This window comes from Natrix helvetica (assembly GCF_964273705.1).
Source record: "Natrix helvetica genome assembly, chromosome: 2".
NCBI classification, from domain to species: Eukaryota; Metazoa; Chordata; class Lepidosauria; order Squamata; family Natricidae; genus Natrix; species Natrix helvetica.
In genome coordinates this window covers 28,818,845-28,833,941 of record NC_138552.1, presented here as the reverse complement: position 1 = coordinate 28,833,941, position 15,097 = coordinate 28,818,845, and the positions used below count along the sequence as shown (strand labels likewise).

The 15,097-nt window shown below is 37.4% G+C and overlaps 1 protein-coding gene across 1 annotated transcript in view; it reads right to left on the bottom strand.

The window, feature by feature from the left end:
- RAB3C (RAB3C, member RAS oncogene family) overlaps positions 1-15,097 on the bottom strand; it is a 134,551-nt gene that overhangs the window by 91,778 nt on the left and 27,676 nt on the right. The window lies entirely within an intron of this gene.

The following is a 15,097-nucleotide window of genomic DNA, read 5'->3' as shown; positions in this document are numbered from 1 at the left end:
TGGTTCGGCGGTTTGAATCCCTAGTACAGGCCTCCTGCGTGAGCAGGGAGTTGGACTAGATGATCTCCAAGGTACCTTCCAACTCTGTTACTGTTTACTGTTTACAAATACAAACATTTGGAAGCAGTGAAGGCAGATGCCCCCCTGAATCACTGAAGTATAAGGGGTGGGAGAAGAATTTTCCCAAAATTTAAAAAGATGATATCAAACTCGAACATCAATCAAGAGTAACCCCATCTCTAAATGAAGTAACATTTTTAAATGCATCTTGGAACTGTAAGGATGGCTCTAATAAATGTAGACTTAATGGTTTCGAGGATGTTATGTCAGCAAGAACTTTCCTGAGCTGTCTGCTGTTCTGCCCCTGCTTTTCTGTTTCTTAAGAGGCAATATTACAAGCCACATCAAATATACAACAGAGTAACTGAAGGATGGGTGGCTATGTAAATGTTTTAAACAAAATAAAATCTAGCTGCAAGCTTCCAAGTAGGGAGGGAGGAAAAGGGAAGAATCAAAAGTTGAGTGAAGAGATCTCTCTACGTAAAAAGAAACACCACAGAACCAGTCCGGCTGTAAGGAAATTCGCTCACACTTCGACTCTTAATAGGTCCGAGGCGCCTGAATGGGAACTTCAAAGGGAACTAGAAAAATAACAGTTGCTGGAAGTCTCAGCTTCTTTTAGAGACAATTTAACCAGTAGTCTAACTCCCAGCCAGACTAATTCACTTATTGTTTGCACAAAAAATAAGGCAATGCAGAAGCAAGACTCCAAGGTTGTTCCCATAGAGTTGGCGAGCTGATTTTATGGTTAAACTGTAGCCGACATTTCTTCTTATAGTTCAGTCATTTCATTGTTTGAGCAATTGACTTCTATTAATAAAAACATGTACTCATTAAAATGTGACTTTGTAGCTTTGGCTCCAAAGCACCCCAAGAGACTTTCTACTTTTATTGAAGCCCATGTGTCAGACTTGGATTCCTTGGGAATCCTTGCGATTCCTTGAGGAAGAGATACAACTTCAGGTCAATTGTGAAGTCCAAACTCAGTTTTCCTTTTCACTGTAAAGGCAAGTGGCTCCATGTTTGTTCACCACAACATTCTTTTAGTCACAAAAGAAACCACCTCATTATAATACACTCAGTCCTTGCTAATAAACCAAACTGTGCGCTGAAGAATGTAAATTCTTGCTGTGTCACAAACAGGTCAATTGTGAATTAATTTAAACCCCTAGAACTCTGATTGATTTGATCTTTGGGTACCCATGATACTTACTGATATTTAGTTTGGCCCTAAGTATATTGTTTTTGAGGATTGTGAAGAATCGTTAAAATGATCGAAAGCTAGAAGAAGCAAATATTATTCATCTTCAGAAGAGGAAGGTCACAATTCAGAAGAGGAACATCACAATTGACTTGACGTTGTATCTCTTTCTCAAGATTGCTTGTCTAATATCAACATCTGGAAAGATTCCAGAAGGGATCATAAAAAGATGGATCTGTAAGTACATTGAAAACAATAAACATCAGAAAGGATTTGCCTGATTTTTTAAAAATTGGATTGGATAAGTTTCTTAAGAGATTGTGGAAATGCTATAGATATATCTTCATCTCAGTAATGCATTTGACAAAGTATATCATGATATTAGCAATCTAATTGTACTGGCCGAATGCATGTTAAATAAATGAATGCATAGCTGGCTCATAAATCATACCCAAAATCAGTTCATAAATCATTTCTCATCCAATGGGACTTAGGTATCTAGTATGCTGCCAAACTTCCACTCCTTAATTTTTGTATTAATACCTAAGATGATTACTTATGAAATGTACAGATAATTCAAGATTTAGTGGAATCATTAATTAATTCATTAATAAAACACATACCAATCTTAAGGGCATAAAGAAAATGCAAATCAATTTAGAGAAATTGACTGAAAACAACAATGAATTTTAAGTGGAAAATACAAAATTCTTTGTTTAGGAAACAAAAATCAAACGCATTAACATCACATAGGATGTACCCTATATGGTAATAGTTCTTGTGAAAAGTAACATACTAGAAGTGTAAGTGATTGAAAATTAATTATAAGCCACCAGTATGATGAGGTTGCAAAGAAACAAATGTAATTTTAGGTTGCATGAAATTTTCCTCTCTGAAGTACTGCATCCATTTCTGGACACCATACCGTATAGATTCAGAGAAATTGTAACAGGTTCATGTTGAACGTGAACCTGCTACCTAGAAAGAGAAATATTTCTCTATGAAGAGAAATATTTGAGGATACTTGAGAAAGAGGCGATTGCAAGGAAAATATAATACTTTTCAAATATTTGAAGGGAATCCACTGAAAGTTAGAAAAAAAACTTCCTAAAAGTAAGTGCATTTCAAAAGTGAAGTCAATTATCTGGAATGTTAGTGGGCTCCCTTTCACTGAATATATCTATCATAAATTATTCCATCTGTCATAGATTCTTTAAACTGGATTTTTGTGAAGACAGGGCATTGATAGCCTAAGGCACCCCTTCTGACTCTACAATTCTGCCTGCATCTTTCTGCAGCTTCTCTGTCAGTGCTTCTTAATTTCAAAAATAGCCATAAGAGAAATTTTCTTATGATGTTTTCCTGTTGGATTTAATTTGACTTTGGAATCAAGGAAAGCTGAAGAGGGACAAAGATAATTCTGTAAAATAAAAGGTAAGACTTTGACCAATTCATTAATTTACTTGTAATTAAAACAATATTGTATAGTTCTAACATTGTAGTAATCAAGATTACTACAATCATAATAGTAACTATTGACAATGGGATGAGCCAATTTTAAGGCTACTCTTAACCAAGGATATTCTCTGGGTGACATTAGGTCCAATCGCCAATATTTTCCATGGGCAAAGATGGGAAGAAGGAAACACAAGGTCCTTGTTATGAATTTTTATCAAGTGCTTTTTAGTAAGGTCTAATAAATATAGACCCCACACATCTCTATATTTTATAAACACTGAAAATGTATGTTTTTAAAGATCTAGATTTAACCCATTGCTGTTTGCAGCACAAAAGTATTTTGTACTCCAAAGCCAGCAGTTGCATAGACTATGTAACATCACTATAAACAGAAGAATTTAGAGAAATGTGACCCCAACATCTTTTATCCATACTTTCTTTATAAGATGAATGTGTTGTAAATACCTTAATTGTCATTTTTAAAGGAACGTATAGGATTTCTAGTGTAAAGATCCTGAACCTGTTGTGTGAAATAACTACAATGTTTTCATTCCTTGCAGGTGTAAGTAACATTGAAAATTATTGTATATAGTTTTCATAATGGGTAAACAGTTTCCAAGTATATCTTCAGATATTGAGAATTATTACAACAAGGCTTAGCTTCTGTATCTGCATCCTTTTATTTAGGCGTAAGCAGCATCAAACCCAGGCAAACTATTCTATTTGAATAGACATATTCAGGATAGTATTGTCACTTTCTTGGAATTCTGCACCAAAAGCAACAGATTCAGATAGCAAGAATGGACGCACATTTCATAAAAATTAAGGAATAGAATTTGCTTTGAGATTTCTTTGCAATCAATGAAGTGACCTTTCCTGATAATCATAATGGTTTCACAACATGGTATCCCCCTGGGATATTTCCAGAGATAAATTGAAGAGTGAATTTAATTAAAAGTCACAATTCTTGCATAGAGATCTTCCTTTATTCTCCTTCTTTCCCCCAACAGGAGAAAGGATAGTCTAATACACAAAACCTCTACAATATATTTCTGCTAAGAAGAGCTCTCCCTCTCCTTAAATACTTCCACAACTGCCTGAGAGAGTCTGTTCTTTCAAATTATTCTCCCCCTCAGCTCCACAAAAAGATATAAAAAAACAACAAAACAAACATTAGGAACAATGAAATTAGAAAAAATTACCTGATGCCTGACTAAAATATACTTCTATATAATTGTCCTATCTTCTATATGCCTCCCTCACCATCTTTTTTTCACCAGGCTAAACATATTCAATATCTCTAATCATCGTAGTTACTCTTCTTGGGACCTAGATCGCTTTGTTGCTGTATTTCCTAAAATGCAGTACTGAGTGTTGGATGCTATCTTCTAGCTGCGGTCTGACCAAAACAGGATTTATGGCAATGAGGACCTACAGAACCTAGATTTTGATACTAATAGGCATTGGATTAGTGATTTTGCAGAACTCTTACTTTATCCTTTAGGGATATGCACCACTTTGGACTTCATTGCAAAAATGTGGTTAAGAGTTCAGGCAACATGAATGTAACACTGGATTAAAAAAAATTTTAAGCTATAATATTTCCTGGGACCACATGGTAGTTAAAGAGAGTGGTGCGGTGGCCTAGAGGTAGAGCTTTCACCGCACAATCAGGAGGCTGTGAGTTTGATTCTAGGTAGAGGCAGATATTTTTCTCTCTGGGCATAATGAGAATATATCTGCTGAATATAACTCTGCATTGGCGATAGGAAGGGCATCTGGCCAGTAAACACCCAGCTCCATTCAGTTGCCCAGACTCCACCCCACCCCACAAGGGGTTATGGGGTTATTAAAAGAAGAAGATCACATGGTAGTTAAAGAAAAATATGTGACTGCTTAACTAGTGGCAGAGAGATGCTGCAGTTGCATCCTTGTACTTCTCTAAGGCAAATTTTCTTAATTATTTCCAAAGAGTTGTATATCTGTAAGATCTCTCTCTACTCATCTCTACTTTGTTAAATCTGTAAATAAGCCTGAATATTATTGACTGCTGTTAACCATCTGGAATCATTTTGCAAAAGCAGGTTAAGAATGAATATAGTGTGGGAATTCAGTTTACAGCACAATCATTGAGTCAACTATCCTATGTCTCTTTAAAATCAGGGAAACTAGTTGGGTTTACACTTCTGCCTAAGAGGATGCACAAAATCTCTATCATGTCTCAGGCAGGTAATTCAAGCCTTCAAATCCTGGTTTAAAACATAAGAGAAATAAAACCTTTTCTACTAGCAGTTAAGGAATATTAGGGCTGTGCAAAACTTCAGTGGGGTATTTTACTGATGCTTCAGGCTATTTGATGAGGCAATCAGTTCTCAACAGTCAATTCACAGACTGATTACGACCTAGGAGAAGGTTTTGTCAATAAGCTTCAAGTTCTTCTCTTATTAGTAAAAATATCCACCACCTCACCAGTTCACAGAAAAGCTGTTTCTGCTTTAATCTAACAGGAGATAAATTGGTTCGCACTGGAAAATAGTCCCATCACTGAAATTCTTGTCACATTATCCTCTTCATTTTGATAAATTTTGTTAAAGAAGAACATGGCGGAACTTTTTGATTTAGAAGATTTATATTCACGATGAGGAAGCTGCAAAAAAAAACCTGACTTCCCACTCCTAAATAATGAAATAAAGCTGCTGCATTGTTTTATTTTATTCTTGCAGTAGCAGGAAGGAGTATCTGTCTATCCACCAATCTCTCTCTTGGTAGTCCCAATTACCTATACTTAATGAATACTGGAAAAATCACTGGAGGAGTTGGAGCCTTAGTCAGACAAATCACATCATTACTGCAGCTTGTTAAAGCAAATACAGTATCTCTGCAACATATAATGCCTTGTTCAGACAATGAGAGCCACAGTGGTGCAGTGGTTAGAATGCAGTACTGCAGGTTCCTTCTGCTGCCTGCCGGCTGCCTGCAATTTGACAGATAAAATGTCACCAGCTCAAGGTTGACTCAGCCTTCCACCCTTATGAGGTGGGTAAAATGAGGACCCAGATTGTTGGGGGCAATAGGCTGACTTTGTTAACTGCTTAGAGAGGGCTGTAAAACACTGTGAAGTAGTGTATAAGTCTAAGTGCCATTGCTATATGTGGGTGGCTCACACAGGTAATAGAAAGCATGAGAATGAGGGTGTTCTTGTATTCATGTGCTTCAGGTTGGTAGCTAGTGGGTCACTGAGGAAAGGAAATGCTAGAGTAGAAGGTGCTGTGCCTGACCCAGCTTGGTTCTTCTGTTCCTGTGGACACAAAAATAGTCCTTGCTACATCAGATTAATGGTGTTTCTAGCTGGAAACTTACCGGTAGCCAAAATGAGAATATTAATTTGCTACAACTAGATCACCCAGTAAAAGGCCAACGCCCCATAGCTTGCATGATCTCCAGATGCAAAGCTACATATGATATTATCTTTAAAAGTATAAACTGAGAGCTACCCTGTTGGTTCCCCCCCCCCCGCCCACCCCCCCGGCAGACATTATGGATAAATCTAAGTGTCAGATTTAATGCACATAGACTCTTTCACTTATTGAATTTAGTTAGAATAGAATAGAATAGAATAACAGAGTTGGAAGGGACCTTGGAGGTCTTCTAATCCAATCCCCTGCCTAGGCAGGAAACCCTACACCACTTCAGACAAATGGTTATCCAACACCTTCTTAAAATTTTTCAGTGTTGGAGCATTCACAAATTCTGGAGGCAAGAAGTTCCACTGATTAATTGTTTTAACTCTCAGGAAATTTCTCCTCAGTTCTAAGTTGCTTCTCACCTTGATTAGTTCCCACCCATTGCTTCTTGTTCTACCCTCAGGTGCCTTGGAAAATAGTTTGACTCCCTCTTCTTTGTGGCAACCCTTGAGATATTGGAACACTGCTATCATGTCTCCCCTAGTCCTTCTTTTCATTAAACTAGACATACCCAGTTCCTGTAACCGTTCTTCATATGTTTTAGTCTCCAGTCCCCTAATCATCTTTGTTGCTCTTCTCTGCACTCTTTCTAGAGTCTCCACATCTTTTTACATCGTGGCGACCAAAGCTGAATGCAGTATTCCAAGTGTGGCCTTACCAAGACATTATAAAGTGGTATTAACTCTTCACATGATCTTGATTCTATCCCTCTGTTTATGCAGCCTAGAACTGTGTTGGCTTTTTGGCAGCTGCTGCACACTGCTGGCTCATATTTAAATGGTTGTCCATTAGGACTCAGAAGATCCCTCTCACGGTTACTACTATTGAGCGAGATACCACATATACTGTACCTGTGCATTTTGTTTTTCTTGCCTAAATGTAGAACCTTACTTTTTTCACCATTGAATTCCATTTTGTTAGATAGTGCCCAATGTTCAGGTTTGTCAAGATCCTTCTGTATCTTAAGCCTATTTACATCCTTATCTTTCTCCAAGAGTTCAAGATGGCAATCATACTTATTTATATCCCCACAACAATAAGAGTCCTGTGGGCTAACACTAACTTTACCATCCAACTTCAAAACTTTAGCCTACCCGAAGCTCACTGGCTCCATCTTAATATTTGGAGGGAAGAAGGAGAAAGGTTGCTCTGTTACTGGTAAGTGATGAAAAAGAAATATCAGAAAGTGTAAGGGTAGTGGGAAGCTGGCAGAGAGAAAAAAATAGGAGCGGAAACATCCAAAAGTATGTATTGGGATGGGATTTCCAGAATATTTTGAAGGGGTGCCCTTCAAAAACTAAATAAAACATTAAGCAATCGCGCCCTAGCTGTTGGTTTTTAATAGGTAATTTCATCACTGGCAGTCTTATCTCTTTCCTTTCCCTACATCCCCTTCAGACATATCAAACTGATGCCTTTCTCTTTACCTTAGCTCTCTTGTGATCTGCAAAAGAACTTGCAGATTTCCAAGTCTTTTAGGTCTACCTCTGTGAAAGTGAATGAAGTCAGCCACCACTATTTCCAGGACAGATTGCTGTTCGGCTGAATCATTTGAGTCAACACAGATTTGCTGCTTCATGATCTAATTTCTGTAATACTATTTGACCAGAAATGCTTGGTGAACATTCTGGTTTTAATGAGGTATTATGGCAACTTCAACTTATTATTGCTTATTGTTTTAAATTTATTTCAATGGACTGGCCTGCCAATATTTTTTTTGCCCTGACTCTGCTGTTAAGAAATCTTATTTACTTCAATGGCGTCTCAATGGTGCCTATCAATGTTAAATTTCTGGGTTTTATTTCTGGGATTCAAAGTTTTTACTACTGGTTCTGTGGGCATGGCTTGCTGGGTGTGACATGGCTTGGTGGATGTGGCTTGTGGACGTGGCAGGGGAAGGATACTGTAAAATCTCCATTCCCTCCCCACTCCAGGGGAAGGTTACTGCAAAATCCCAATTTCCTCCTGATAAGCTGGAACTCCAGAGGCAGAGAATAGATGGGGGCGTGGCCAGTCAGAGGTGGTATTTACCGGTTCTCTGAACTACTCAAAATTTCTGCTACCGGTTCTCCAGAACTGATCAGAACCTGCTGAATATCACCTCTGCTTTACTCCCAAAAGACTATATAGCAGACTTCATGATGAGTCACTGAGGCTTTAGAGAATGACAGAAAGACTCACAAATTTCTAATAAATGTTGTGGTTCTTAATGAATCAGAATACATCAGGAGTGATAGGAACAGAGAGATCAGGAATAGTACAACATGAAATGCTAGCCTGTGCTTATGCATCATAGGAAAGGAGCAGAGCAACTGATTTTCCACAGCCAATCTACTAAAAACTTCCTGTTGCTTCCACCCAAATTGCTTGGCACATTTTTGGATGCAACCCATCAGAGGATGCAGTAAGAAAGACCTGACACCAGAATATTAATTAAATAGTGATTGACCAATTTATCTGAAAATGCCTATTAAGATTGTTATTTTTAAACAACTCTGATTAAATTAAGTGGACAATCCAGTATAGGTTTCCAACCCAAAAATGCACACTGTGTCCTGTAATCCAACATCTCAAAACCAATGAAAGTCCTAATCCATTCTAAAAGCGCTGTACACTAAAAAAAATCATAGTATTAAAAGGAATAGTATCATCAGTTATGGTTTAATCATATCACTGAACTACTTTGACCTTCTTAAGATAGGACTTTCATTGGTATAAAAAAATGTAGTACAGAACAGAGCAGATGCGTAGGAATACAGAATGCTTTTATTTATATTCAATTTTAGACTTATTATCAAGGCTTTTAATCTTGTTGACTAGAATTAAGACAGTTAGTTATGTACAACTAACAGGCAGTTTATGCTGCCTTACTGAGCTGAGGTATTATCTATTCCTACTGACAGTGGCTCTAAAAAGTGTTTTACAAAGTTCATCTACAAAGTTCATCTTTTTAAAATGGCAGAATCTAGAGGAATTTGGAAGCTTCTGTATTGGCTGTGGAAAAGGTCTGGATTTAAAGGACAAAATATGATTCACGAATATCCATGCAGTACCTCTCAAGAACACCTTAAACCAAACTCAAGTTTGCAAAACATCTATAGTCAAACTACATGAACCCAAGAAAGGATATAATAACTACCTTGAAGAATAATCTATATGTTTACTCATGTGACTCTGCCTGGCCTTATTCTGCACAATCAGGCTAGAGGTCCATGTGGGTAATCTAGTTCCATGGATTAATATCTATAAAATCTCATGTACATGCACCTTGCCTTGCCTTGGCTATACAGCCACAATAACAAAAGTTGCCATAAAACAAACAAAAGAATGCAATATTTTTCTCTGTTTATACAAAGTAATATTGTACTTTAACTCAAAAATATACATATGAGCAGGAATTGGAGCCACTACACAACTCAAATCAAATATTCCAATAATACATTTCTTGAAATATGTTCCTGATGCAAATTACCATCACTTTCAATTATAAATGCATACTGTGTATGAAGCATGCAATTGCCTTATAATATAATTTCAAATGTAAATGAATGGATCACAAGCACTGTTTATTTAATAAGGTAGTTTGCAGAAAGCTGTGCATTGAACTGTTTAGTTATCAAATTTGCAGTATATATTTGTCCATCAAAAATAAGGGATTACAGGTGGCATACAACAAAGCTAAAACATGGTCAATACATATCCAAAAAAATTCTTTGAGAAATGTACTCTTAGATTCTCAGTCTAAGACTGCTGGAAACTAATAATTCAAATCAGAGGTGGTATTCAGCAGTTTTTGACTAGTTCTGGAGAACTGGTAGCAGAAATTTTGAGAACCAGTAAATACTACCTCTGACTGGCCCCACTCCCATCTATTCTCTGCCTCCTGAGTCCCAGTTGATCAGGATGGGGATTTTGCAGTAACCTTCCCCTGGAGTGGGGAAGGAATGGAGATTTTACAGTATCCTTCCCCTGCCACGGCCACCAAGCCACACCCACCAGGGCATGCCACGCCCACCAAGCCACGCCCACAGAACTGGATGTAAAGATTTTTAATCCATCTCTGGAGTAAAACCAAGAAATTAAGTATCAATAGGCACCATTGAGACACCATTGATTCAAATCCTAATCAAGAACCTAAGAACTATCAAGTTTCTAAGAATATAGGCAGTTCAAAGCAGGGTGGGTTTTTTTGTAAAGGCATGCTGTGCAGGTCTGATAAATTCAATTTTCTAGATATTCAGGAAGTCCTTTCTAGATATTGAAGTATCACTTTATTGTTATTGTGGTTAATTGTTTGTCATCAGGATGGTTAGATATGATTTGTCATTTTTATCCACTTACCAAGTCCTTCTCAAGAACCTGGGATGGGTACATGTTTGATGGTATTAGAGATCTCATTGCAGGATGTAAACTGTTTCAAGTAAAGCTGCTTTTTGCAATTGACTGATGGTGAATTTGTCAATGCTAATGGTGTTTTAAGTGGTGCTCCAGTTGTTCTGGGATTGCACCCAAGGATCCTATACTATTGGTACTACCTTTGGTTTCTTTTGCCACAATCATTCCATTTCTATTTGCTTGTCTTTATATTTTGTTATCTTCTCCAGTTATTTCTCTTTTATTCTGCTCTCTCCAGATGCTGGCATGACCACTATCCAGACTTTTTTGTCTTCCTTATTAACAATAATTAAGTTTGAGATGTTATGTGACAGGTGCATGTCTATTTGAATTCTAAAGTCCCAGAGCACTTTAGCTTCATTTATTATCAATATATTAAAAACTATAAAAATAAAGCTAAAAAGAAGAAATAATGGGTGGAGAGATGTTAATAATAATGGAGCATCCACAGTAGAACTATACAGCAATGCTGCAGGCATGGTTCATATTATAACTATTATTATAGGTTGTAATGCAACAGGAACACATTTATTTGAAATGTGTTCCACAGAATAACTCTTTCAAGATTCATATCTTATTTTCATCAGTAGCCTTGGGGTGTATCCATCATCCAATTGTATTCCAGCTGCATTAACAAATCACTTAATGCAGAAGTCTAAAATTACACAAGAGGACAACAATATGGGACATTCACTCACAATGGCTTTTTGAGAGACAATGCTCAAAATTTTCATGAATTCTGTTCCCATTAAACAATGCAAAGACCATAAAGATGTGCTTGATGCATCAGCTATCCCATTCTGTTCTTTGTTTTCTTTAATTTGATCTCCTTGGCTCTTGGCTACAACTAGAAGTCTTTCACTTTTTTGTTTCATTGGATAGAATAAACTTTTCCCCTACAAAAATTCATTCCAACTTTAGAAAGCCTACAAGAACTATGTCCTCACAAGGAGATAGAACCTGGAAACATTTGACCATGGGTTTCAGCACTTGCAAAGAGAAAAGAGGCATGAACCTTCTACTTACTACTAGACTCAAGGAACCTGTGGTCCTTTTGGAAGCCTCAAATTTCTTTGTAGCTGAGGACATGGAATGATCAGGTTCTAAATCCAAGCAATCAGATAATGGAAGAACAATAGTCTTAGGTGTTATTGTTCAAAAGGATGCACATAAATATTCCTTTAAATTGGAACTACCATGCAAACTGATTCACATCTACCTTATATGAAACTCATTGTCAGCTGTCGAGCTGGCAAATCCAGAAAAAGAAACTCCTGGGACATTATTTTATAAACTTGACTGAATAAATCTACATTGGCACAGAAGAAGCAAAGCCAGCACTGGGCTTCCTGTGCAAATGCACACATAGTTCATTTTCCCACGGACCACCCACAATCCATTATATCCACCAATCATTTCTATTCATTTTGTTTTGGGAACCAGCCGACCACACTGTGGCATCTACCCTGGGTATCCTTGAGGGGGGGGAGCAATGTCTCATGGGCACCAATGATGCTTGGAGGCCATTCCCCACCGCACTTGCATTCCAATCCACCCCCACCCCCATTCTTTGTCAAACTGTGAGCAAAGCGGAATATAGGTGAAGTTTGAGTCAGTTCTGACATATTTCATTTACCAGATGAAAAAAATGGAAATAATGCTTTGCTGATATTTATCTGTAAACATATTAGTGTAAATTATAAGACCCTGCATTCATTTTAGCTGTTTTTGCATTATGAGACTTATCAATAACATGCATACTAATAGGATACACAGTAAAAAAGGAAGTGCATCTCCTGTAGCTGAAAGACAATTTATTGCTGCATAATAAGCAGGTAATGAGGAGGCATCAGCAAGAGTTAGTATGCATCTCAATAGCTTATAAGCTTCTTCTAAAACAATATGCATTCTATTAGCCTTCCCTAGGCACAATTATCTAGGATAGTGTACAGCATATAACAACAAGGATGGGAATAATTGCTACATATGAATGAGGGGGTACAAGTGAGCTTTCAGCCCATACAATGACGACCCCTCACATATGCTCAAATGCACGTTTTAAGTCTTTAATAAGGTGAAATTGAGTTATGATGGGAAAGCCTTTAGCTGACCTGAAAAAATAGGCTCCCACATTTGGGTCAAAGGGCTTTGAAAGATATGCTGGGATTTGTACTCAAAACAAGGTGTGGGACTTACCTAAATGGGAAAGTTCAGAACCACACCTAAATTTTAACTCAATTACATTTTATTTATTTAATAAAATGTTTCTGGAATAGAATAGAATAAAATTCTTTATAGGCCAAGTGTGATTGGACACAAGGAATTTGTCTTTGGTGCGATTCTTGGAGATTCTTGGAGCTCTCAGAGTACATAAAAAGACAAGATACATTTAATAAATAAATACAATAATAAAATAGTAGAGTTGGAAGGGACCTTGGAGGTCTTCTAGTCCAACCCTCTGCCTAGGCAGGAAACCCTATACCGTTTCAGACAAATATTCTTAAAGACTTCCAGTGTTGGGGCATTCACAACTTCTGGAGGCAAGCTGTTCCACTGATTAATTGTTCTAACTGTCAGGAAATTTCTCCTCAGTTCCAAGTTGCTTCTCTCCTTGATTAGTTTCCACCCATTGCTTCTTGTTCTACCCTCAGGTGCCTTGGAGAATAGCTTGACTCACTCTTCTTTGTGGCAATTCCTGAGATATTGGAACACTGCTATCATGTCTCCCTAGTCCTTCTTTCTATTAAACTAGACATACCCAGTTCCTGCAACTGTTCTTCATATGTTTTAGTCTCCAGTCCCCTAATCATCTTTGTTGCTCTTCTCTGCACTCTTTCTAGAGTCTCCACATCTTTTTTACATCGTGGCGACCAGAACTGAATGCAGTATTCCAAGTGTGGCCTCACCAAGGCATTATAAAGTGGTATTAACACTTCACGTAATCTTGATTCTATCTCTCTGTTGATGCAGCCTAGAGCTGTGTTGGCTTTTTTGGCAGCTGCTGCACACTGCTGGCTCATATTTGTCAAGAATAATAAGGTATAACACTTAATGATATTCATAGGGTACAAATAAGCAATCAGGAAACAATATCAATATAAATTGTAAGGATGCAAGCAACAAAGTTACAGTCCTGCAGTCATAAGTAGGAGGAGATGGGTGATAGGAACGATGAAAAGACTAATAGTAATAGTAATGCAGCCTTAGTGAATAGTTTGACAGGGTTGAGGGAATTATTTGTTTAGCAGAGTGATAGTGTTCAGGAAAAAATTAAAAAAACTAATTGTGTTGACTTATTGAAATACAGATAGTTTGAGTGCTCTCTGTGAATTAAGACATTTTATCAATATGGTGGTGACATTTGAAGAGATTCTTGGAGTTCCTTGGAGGTTCTTGTTCAGCCCTGTTCTGAGAGAAGCCTCTGAAGTAAAACCTTGCCAATTTATACGAGCTGGCTTTGCTTAAGACCCTATTAGATGCTTTCATTTGTAGCACTTGTTTCAACTGCATATATAAAGAAATTGAACTTCATATATTTAGAAATCTAGCTTCGGAACTCTACCTTCAGATGATTAGGGAGAAGGAGATATTTTTAAAGATGGGCCCACAGCAGCCCATGTTAGTAGAAAGGGTATTCTGTAAGATAGGAAGACTAGGTTCCAGATTTTACATTCTAATGTGTTTGTGTATTTCCAGGAAACAAATATTAATGACTTCCACAACTAATATCTCAAAGCAGTGAGACGAGAAAACTCATGAAAAATCCAGGCCTCTAAAACTGCAAACCAGTCAATATGAGTAAAATATTGTCTCTCTTTTCCCAAATAGTAAAAGGAAAAGAAGAATATCAGATGTCATGATCATCACCATTTAAAGACTAGAACAGGAGCTGAAGGACCACTGGCTCCTACTTCATAATATTAGGAAATCTAGCACTATGCTTGTGAACATTTGCAGAAGCTTGCAAGTCAGATCATGCTGTACTTCCTCTTTCTTCTGATGAGTCAATGAATTAGAGACATGTTTACCTGAATCATATCTGAATGTCATCTTATTCTTTGTGGACTTATAAAATGCTTCAGATCTTTTTCTTAGGTAACAGTTCCCAAATATCTCCACCAAAATCATTTTCACTGCTCCATGCAGTTATAAGCAGAACCACTCAAACAACAATCCTTTAAAATACAGGTGTCAAACTCGCAGCGTTACATTTCCATCATGTGATGTTTCATGATTTTTTTTCCCATTCGCGGAGCTGGGGTGGACATGGCCTGCGCATGATGCATCCAGCTCGTCGGCTGCCAGTTTCACACCCCTGCTTTAAAAGCAGTCATATATAATCAACATCAGATTGTCCCATCATCAGAGAAGGATGTATTCCAGAAGATGGAAACTAAGATGGAAGCAAACTAAGGTAGATTCAGTACTATTTCAAGACAGTTTGCTCCTGAACAAAGAAAATGGTAGCTTCTCCATTCTACTTGTAGGTCACGTAATTCATAAATCCTCCATTAAGGCA